Raw genomic sequence first — 9,920 nt, 5'->3', positions numbered from 1 at the left:
TCAAATAAACACAGCCAACCTTAAAGCTAGTGCCACAAAGGGCTGATTTTTAGCTTGCAGGCCAAGAATCAGCCATACACTGGCACCAGCCTGCCCTTGCCTTGCAACAGCAGATACGACAGATGTGGAGTAGACACACCAATTTGTCTAATAACATATCTCCCAACATTACAGAATGAAAATATAGCAAAAGTTTAAAGGGGTGTTTGGTTAGGAGGGCTTCATAAAAAATTCAGTAACCTGTCGCCTCTGAAGCTAAATTTGAACAGTGTGGCCAAGTAAGCGAGACAAATTCAGTGCCATTATATTTTCACACCTAGAGTGGTTGTTGCCCCTGCTGTGGCTTAGAATAGGATTTCAGTGGGCTGTATCATCTTTCATCCACCAAAAAGGAAAGCTGGGCTCACCACTACAAATATGTTCAATAAAGGTGTAAAAACAAAATCACAGTCTGTATACAGCCTCCTTGGCCATCTCCTTCCCAAATGTCTGTTCCCAGTATAGCTGTCTGTCCAAAAATATTCTCTGTTCTAATCTATAGAAGTAACATAGGGGTTATTCTGTTTTGTGTAATAACATATATAAACTGATTTAAAGAAAATAAACATATATATTAGAGCAAGAAACTAGGGTGCAGTTTACACTCCTGGTAAATATGCTGGCACAGTCCAAATAAGTTCCCACCATTTAACAAATTAAAATGTTTTCATGGGAAAATGAAAATGTTACACTTAAACCTGAATGAGGGAACAGATGCCAAGATATCAAAGTACACCAACATTTTTTTTTAAAATAAAGTGTCACAACACAGCACCAAAAGAGATCTGTAGTGCTTATGATCCCATGGTGTTAGGTAGCGTTCAACAAAACATACATCTACACCATATAAACTAGATGATTTGGCTTATGAGTTTTATTTTTTTGCTTTTAAATACATTCCCACCCCCACTCTTTCCTGTTTGTTCACTACCGAGTGGCAAGCTTTCCATATGTGGATGGATCAAGAACCTTTCAAAGGATTCCTTTCTGTATGGACAACAGTGTTTAATCAAGAAAGATTACATTTAGGGGTTGACAGCAAAGTATTATAGCTAGCAAAGCAGTTAACCCTATAACAGCTCTAACACACCAACCAACATATACAAAACATGTTTTGCTTGGGGCAGACTTTCCGTTCTTTATGCAGATTTCATAAAAGAAAAATAATAAACAGCATTTTGCCATGTGGTATTTACCATAACAAACATTACTAAAAGCTATATGATTATCCACTATTTGTAATTCTTTTTAGTCACCATCAGGAATATTTTCAGCTAAGGGTTTTTCCTTTTTATTGTCAAACAGTTTTGAGCAAAAATTTAAGATATTATTTTACATCACAAATAATGGCTCTTAACAGCTAAACAGAATTTGCAACATGTTTTGATGCCAGTGTAATATGTAAAATGCCCCATTAATATTGTGTATGGCTTTCCTTAATTTCGGTACTTTCTTCAAGAGGTTTCTCTCTTTTTTCAAAAAATATTCCTCAGTAAATGCAAGCAAGCATCCTTCTATTTAACTTGTGGCAAATTTAGAGGACACAGTTTTATAACAGTTTAAAAATAAAGCTGGCCATTTTTAGATTTAGATTTTTAGAAGACCTTTTCGTTATCATAGGACCAAGCTTATTATGAAATGACTGTTTAAAGGTACAATTTGTCCATCAATGAAAATGATTATTTCAAGCGATATTGACTAGTTGAAGCTAGGGAAAATGCCTGCTTAATCCTGCATACAATTGGACAATGGGAAAATATTATTGTAAAAGACAAAATTATTTTAAACCTGCCCAACTAATTTTCTGGCTGATGTCGGATGAAAGATCACTAAATGTACATTCTTTTGGTGCACACTAACCTTAGGATAATTTGACAGTTTTGTGGGACGCATTAAAATTGGTCATTAAAAAAAATTGTTACATGTATGGCCAGCTTAAGTTGAATCTTCAGAGCAACAGTGGTAGCTCCCCTTAAATAAATACAAATATGGTGATAAATAGTATTTACTGAGATTACCAAACTATTTTAGTAAACATTGATTGGAAGATAAACAAAATGTAAACCTACTTTTAAACAGTTTACTTTCCCTTTAAATGTACTATATTCCATTTTTAAAAAAAAAAACCCTACTGATGACAATCCTAAAGGCGACATTGGAAGATGCAAATCTTCAATATATGGATGGGCAAAAGCTATGGTCTACCCTACAAATAAATGTCTGGGGATTGGATGACATACTATCTAGAGAGAATTAGGACCCTCCTGACAGATCTGCAGAGCTCAGGGGCCAAACAATAAGATCAGCCCAATATACAGCAACTCTGTGATAGTAATTCATGCCACTGAAGCTGCCTCCTGCAAAATCTATGCAGAAACAGAGGTCGTGTAACTACTTTGGAGTCCCTGATCTTTACTGTGTTGAGGGCTTCTGTGTCTTTAAGCCAGTGATCCCCAACCAGTGGCTCGTGAGCAACATGTCACTCGCCAACCCTTTGGATGTTGCTCCCAGTGGCCTCAAAGCAGTTTTTGAAATCAGTTTTGGTTGCATAAAATCCCAGTGTTATGCCAAACAGAGCCTTCTGTAGGCTGCCAGTCCACATAGGGGCTACCAAATAGGCAATCATAGCTATTATTTGGTACCCCAGAAAGTTTTTTCATGCTTGCATTGCTCCCCAACATTTTTTCCATTTGAATGTGGCTCACATGTATAAAAGGTTGGGGATCCCTGCTGTAAGCTAAAACAGCATCCATGTGCACTACACACAGTTCATTATTCCTAGCCTAATACTCAGGGATTTGGTTTTGTTTAAATTACCATTTTAAAATACAGTTTTATATACACACACTTAAACATATAATTACTTCATATTTACAGTATGAACTATCACATCTTCAGCTGCACTTCTAATTAATGGGAACTTGCTTTCTGAATTAATCAGGCCTTCTGAGGTTAGGTTTAAAGCAAAGGAACAGCTTTGATGCATGCACAGGTACAAAATGTACTAGTAATGAAATACAGTACACGGAACTCTCAGTCATCAACATTTATTTACAAAGGGTCAACAAATTCTGCAGTGCTGTGCAATAAAGATGGAAAGACATAACACAAATTTGATTATGGTAAAATAAAAAGGAGATGAGAGCTATTGCTTACGCATATATCATACATACCAACATCTGAGGTTGATTGTGGTTCTTCATTTGTTGGTGGGTCAAATATGAAATGAAACTGGTCATTGTTATTCATGTTTTTTTTAATTATTTACATATTTTTGTTGTGCAGCGGTCATACTTGTACTAAGGCTTAATTTCCCTGAAATCAAAATGTTAAATAAAGAATAGGTGTCCCTAATACAAATAATAAAAAAATAAGAACAACAATTTAAAAGAAATTCTATCATTCAATACATTCTCCGCCACAAAACAAAAGGAACTGCTATTTTAGATGATTTCCACTAATTACACAAGAAGCAATAAGAAGTTCTCCACATTATCACCATGTGACTACTTGACAGTAATTTACTAGACAAACAAATGTTTGAACGCAAACCCCCAGGATCGAAAAGCCTTTACCAGTCTCTCACATCCTAGGGCCAACAATCACATCATTTATTGGGGCCTACAGAGACCCTTTGGACAAGCAGAGTGTCAATGTAACAATGTTGTCCTCGTCCGGTTGATATCTGGCCGATTGGCCACATTAAGAATTGGTCTTTTTGTGTGTTTTTTAAAGGAATATTCTGATAACCAATCTTCCCTCTAATTGCATGCACATTTTCAAAATTTGTGCTCAGAATAAATGCAAAATTTTGGGTTTTCACACAAAATTCTTTGTGTGCACTGGCTTCAAAACTTATGTGGCAAGAAAGAAAAACTCTTGACAAAGGGGCTTTTGACTCCGAAACGTTGCACGTTCACAGTAAACTTGCTTATAATTGCTTTGGAGTGCCAGTGCTTGCTCTTTTTCAAAACTTTTGTGCACAGAGGGTCTTCTGATAGGTAGGTATGCCACTGGTACAAGGTACAGCACTCAAACAGAAGAGTGTTCACATAGCATCACGCCTGTGTGACATCATGGTGCGATGCAGCCAGCGTGAAGTAGGAATACAGAATGTAGTTTTACTATCTATACACTCAGGATAAACCACAGCACTACATGTTGTAATACAACAACGTCTTTAAATCAATGTTAAAAGACTGCAGCACAAAAGAAAAACTACTCTAAGGTGTCACATGGTCCTACTATAAAACAGACTAGCTGTCAACAGCTTGGCTCCATAATAACTCCAGTCTCCATTCAAATTTGATGCTCATCAGCCATGCAGCAAATCCATGGCAAATCGGGTCATGATTCAGTTCGGATCAGTTTCCACACTGCGTCATGCAAGAGCAACATAAACACACGTGTAACGCAAGACTGTAGTCACCAAAAGGATTCAAAATAGAAAACCAGGGCACTTAAATAAAATTTTCCGCATAAAAGGGTGCACTGTTGCTCCAACATGCTCTGTATAAGCGTTGTAAGACTAAAAAACACAGAGCGCTATGCTGCCAACTCTTGACACCGTGACTTGCCTGCTAGTCCATACCATACACACATGCATTACAGCATCTTTGTATGTCTTTACCCTGCCCTCTGCACTTCATCTCTAAGGCTTTGCTGCTTGCTACGAACGGACAGGACCATTACTACACACCATTCTTTGCCTGTTACTAGATTGTTTATTATTTGGGAATGGCAGGATGCTTTGGGGGCAGCTTAGCCCCCTCTTTCTTCCCCACCAACGGCAGCTTTTTATCCTATCTGTGGGCAGGGCAAAGTCATTCAATCTGTGAGAACCCCATGGGGGTCCAGGAGGTCACGGGTTTATTAAAGGACCAGTAACTCCTTTTAGAGAACCCAATCCCAATCAGTCAACTTACAGTAGTAACTTCAAAGACCCTGCTGCATCCTGCTTTCTAGTAAGGAAAGAAAAAAAAAAGGCAGTTGCCACTTTTCTGTGGAGTATACGGGGTCCCTGCTCTCTTGCAACACCTGAAAGTTTCTCCTTCCTTATGTGCGTGCTACGGTCAGCCACTTCCTAGATTTCCTGTTCAAACTACCGGACGCGACGTCACATAACAACTGCTAATTAATTGCGAGCAGCTTCTTCCTCATTTTCTTCCAGGTGCTCAAAGGAATCAGAAGCTTTTTTTCAATTCTGCAGCATTTTTTCTTCATCTCCTTCACCTCCTGGTTAGAAGCTTGATTATGTGCTGCAGCATTCCTTTGCTTATCGCATCTCCTTTACTTTGTGGTCCCCTGTTAATATAAGGTCTGTTAAAGGGGACATATAGGATAAATGGGAAAACCCTTATTTTGTAGGCAATTATGAATAATATACGGTGCTGGTTTCACTTTGTGCTAAACATTAACCCTATCTGTAACAATGGCCCCTTTATTGGAGCTCCCTATAGATCCTATCACTTCTCTGTCTGAGTTTGAAATGGAGAGTGGGCGCGTCCTAACGGTCCCTGCCAGAAGCACAGTAGGAGGGGAGAGCCAATCACAGCCCTGCACTCACACAAACAGTTCCCTATCAGGTCAGCCTAGCTGCTGATTGGTTCCTATCCTACAGTGCAGTGTATGGAGGGCCGGCGGCTCCCCAGCTCATCCAGAGAATTCAGCCAGCAGGAAGTGGAACAGATGGGCGGGGCTAGTGGAGTTTTTGTGTAATTTCTCAATAAATCAGTCAGAAACACAACTTTTTAAGCACAATCCTTCTATATCTAGAGGAGTATAATTCACTGGTACATTCATCATTTTTATAGGATATGTCTCCTTTAATTGGGGTACCACTTGTGTGGGACTGTGATGGGCATTTATTTGATTTGCTTTATTTGACCAGTGCATGGAGCAGTGACCACAGGTCTGGGGTCTGCTAATCCTATCAGTACATAGAGCGGGGGGGACACAGGTCTGGAGTCTGCAATTACTATTATTGCATTCATTGATGGGCCACCTGTCCGGGGTCTGCTTCTACTATCAACACATTTAGCAGGGAGCCACAGGTCTGCCGTCTCTACTATTGCAGGGGGGTGTATTATTGCACACACACACACACACTGCATTCCACTCCACACAGCCTTTTCCATGCAGTGTTCCCCTTAGTCAGGCTTCCCTCAGTGTACCTCCATACAACTATCCTCACAAACAGCTTTCCCCGAGCACCATCCCCACAGTTTCCCTCCACAGAGCCTTTCACATGAAGCGTTCCGCTAATTCAGGCTTCCCCAGTTTCCCTGCACACAGCCTTTCCCTCAAGCAGCCTTTCCCCCAAGCAGCCTTTTCTCATCGTTTCTCTCACACAATCTCTCAGCGTTCCTGTAACACGGCCTTCCTTCAACGTCTCTCCCCCGACCCTTCCATTAGCGTGCCCCGCCAGTATACCCCTTAAAGAACATGCGACTCGAATAGGGAGAACTTACGCTCCGCGTTCTGCTTCTCCCCCTGCACTGCAACGAACTGACTTCCGGGTTAGAGGCGGATGTCCCGTCAGCAGGAGGGACATTGGGGAGCGCGCTGTAGTTCCATAACAGAGGGGCTTGTCGCCGTATCGCTTTTTTTAAAAAAATGATTAAAGTGCTTGGAGAGGCATTTTATTGGATTTTTTTTTTTAGCTAAACGCAAGTGCAGTAGGAAATGGGCAGTATTTGGAGGGTGTAGTTTTATTTTTCTGATAAAATTGTTTACTGTTCCTTTAAAAGAATGACATCATCTGTTTGAATCCGTCAGCCTAACTTTGGTAAGAGGGGGGTGGGTGGAGAGGGATGGAGGAGTACAGAGATAATCCGTTGACGTCTATAGAGTGACAGGCGTGAATGAGAACAAGAGGTGTGAGTTAAAGGTGCAATGTATGATACTATATTACGCTTGCAGTCAGCATTAATGGTGATGTAGTGTTTCTCTCCTGCTGTTTACTAACACTAGGCACGTTTGCAGTTGGGCAGTAGCCACCAGCAACCACTCAGAATGTTTTTTTTTTCCAGACACCTGTCCTAATATAAATATCAAATATTTCCCAGTACTAAGGTTAATCACCTTCACTAACATTGTAGACCTTTTATCCCATAGCCTATAAATATCACATGAATGTGCTGTGCATTTTTCCATTATATTAATGGTCTAAACAGGGATGATAGTTGCAATAAATAACAATATATACAGTAATAAAGAGTCAGTGACATGTTAAGATACACAAGGAGGCTAAAGGGCTTAGAGACTAAGGGGCACATTTACTTACTCACGAACGGGCCGAATACGTCCAATTGCGTTTTTTTCGTAATGATCGGTATTTGGCGATTTTTCGGATAATTGTCGCGACTTTTTCGTAGTCATTCCGAATGTTGCGCAAAGTGTTGCGATTTTTTCGTAGCGTTACTACTTGCGCGAAAAGTCACGACTTTTTCGTAGCCTTCGCGCCGAGTACGAAAGATTCGGATTCATTCAAGCTTCAGTATGGTGACTTTTCTTGGGCCAGGTTGAAGCTGCAGGGTGCCATTGAGTCCTATGGGAGGCTTCCAAAATCATGCTGTCTGAAAGTTTCGCCCGCCGCTTACGAGCGCTCAATACGAAAAAGTCGCGACAAGATACGAGCGAATCGTAATGGCTACGAGAAACTCGCGTTTTTTCGCGCAAATCGTATTGGTAACGAAAAAGTCGCGACAATTTACGAAAAGTCGTAAAGGCGCCGAAAAAAATCACAAAAAATACGAAAAAGTCGCAAAATGTTCGTTTTCCAATCAGAATTTTTCAAATTCTGATTCGTGGGTTAGTAAATGTGCCCCTAAGTGATAACAGCTAGTGGCTGTCAACATGCAGGCCTTGTTCTGTTGTTAAATCTAAATCCCTGCTCCCCACCGGTTCTCAGGTAGGAGTGCAGGGATTTATATGCAAGCAAGTGGGGGGGATTTGTGCAGGGGAAAAGAGGCCAAGTATGATTTGATTCTCTGTGTGGGGCCTCTCTGAAGATTCTTTTGTGTGGGGCATGGAGCAGGGTAGTTAAGCCACTGGAGTGGGCCCTGGCCCAATTGGGCCCCATCCCCTCTAACTCATTCTTCTTCCCACCTGCCATCAGTCCAGTGGTGCCTCAGGTGATGGGAAAGATTGGCTGAAGTGTGTGGAATATGGCAGATGACTGTGGCTTTGCAGTGAGCAGATCTTTACCCGATATGCCCACCTTGAGGTGGGCAATATCAAATTAATCTGTTCAGTGGGCCCTTGGGCCGAATGATAAGATCAAATTTACAGGATGCAGCCATCAGGGTGAGGATTTTTGAAAAACTGTCCAACTGACATCTGCCCAATTTTCAGCCAGGTACTGGTCGGGCAGGCCCGTCTGAGGGACGGACTCTGACGCCAACCGCTTTTATCGGCGTGTGTATGGTAGGGCAATGACAAATTGAGAGATTTGTTGCTCACGGGGAATCTGCTGTACCCGTGAGCATCAGATCTCCTGAAAATACCTTTCCATTTAGTAATATTAAAAGTTACCTTAAATGTAAACTACCCATTTAATGTACATACAAAGTTACCTATAGGTCATGATCATTTTTTGCCAATAGGGCTGCTTTTATAAGTAATTGTTACTTGAAGTTCCTATACCTGTTTTGCCAACCTGACTGTCTTCTCAACCTGTCAGTTATAGCTTTTAATAAGAATTAGATAGGTAATGTAAAAGCATCACAAAGCACTTTTATGGCAAATATATAAAGCTTACTCAAGTACAGTGTTATGATATATATAAAAGACAGTTTCATTTTTAGGTGTCAATATCTCTTTCAGCACTGGGATATTATGTTCCATTTACCTAAGGGTTATATATATTACACTGAATTCACAGCAATTGTATAGATGTAAGACTGTTCACAAATATTTCAATGCACAAAACATGGTGGAAAATATATTTTTGCAAAACAAAAATGCATAATCCTAAATGCAGACTTTAAATAGGAATTGCGTCATATACCATTATCACTCCCCAACCCCCCACTGCAGACCTCTGCTTGAGAAGGAATTCTCTTGGGATCATTAAATACCGTGCTTGTGCTATCTGGTATTTCAACTGTATCAATTCTTAGAAGTGAATCAATTGATTGTTAATGATTTCTGCAGACAATAAATTGAACATAAAATGGGGGAAAGCAGAAACCCTATCACTTACTTGACTAGAAATAAGGTTTACTGGCTAAGCAGCAGTCAGCAGTATAACTATAGGGAGGTTGCATTTGACCCATAATGCATGTGAAATTGTGACTGTATCATACTTTTTTACACCTGTGAGTTATAGCCAACACCTAACTGAACTAGTTCAATGGAACCATTGTGATTGGATGTCTACGACTGTACTGCCCTCGAGGGTTTAAATGCTGGGGAATTCCCTACCATTTGAACTGAAGAAGCCACTTGGATGGGTGGTGAAACTTTTCAAGAAAACTCAGAAAAGACCAGTTGTTTTAGACTTAATTCTACTAGATTCTGTGTAAAAGGAGGTTCCTCTATTCAGAGAAGCCTCAGGAAACACTGAGCATTTTAAGAACAATTTCTGTAATATCTTACACATCTTATATCACACGGGGCAGAGGGCAGTCTGTTTATGGGATCTGAAGGAATTTATTCCACTCTGAGGCTTCAGATGGGGTTTTTGCCTTCCTCTGGATCAACTGGCAGTAAGGCAGGTTATATATAGGCATTATGGTTGAACTTGATGGATGTGTGTCTTTTTTCAACCTAACTTACTATGTTACTATATGACGACATGATATTATGCAAACCTGAAATCAATCCCACCTAATATCCTTTTTGTTCTACTTGTGACAGATTGTGAAATGCATAGTGTA

At 40.3% G+C, this 9,920-nt stretch overlaps 1 long non-coding RNA gene across 1 annotated transcript; it reads right to left on the bottom strand.

The window, feature by feature from the left end:
• Positions 1-3,070: 3,070 nt before the first annotated feature.
• On the bottom strand, positions 3,071-6,628 carry LOC101734212. Its single transcript, XR_001170830.3, has 2 exons — positions 6,510-6,628; positions 3,071-5,343 (listed from the first exon to the last, which is right to left on the bottom strand). It is a non-coding gene; the product is annotated as an uncharacterized LOC101734212 (long non-coding RNA).
• Positions 6,629-9,920: the final 3,292 nt, after the last annotated feature.

Source organism: Xenopus tropicalis, chromosome 5 (genome assembly GCF_000004195.4).
Source record: "Xenopus tropicalis strain Nigerian chromosome 5, UCB_Xtro_10.0, whole genome shotgun sequence".
Classification (NCBI taxonomy): domain Eukaryota; kingdom Metazoa; phylum Chordata; class Amphibia; order Anura; family Pipidae; genus Xenopus; species Xenopus tropicalis.
Note: the sequence above shows the minus strand (reverse complement) of the source record. Positions and strands in the feature narration are given on the sequence as shown.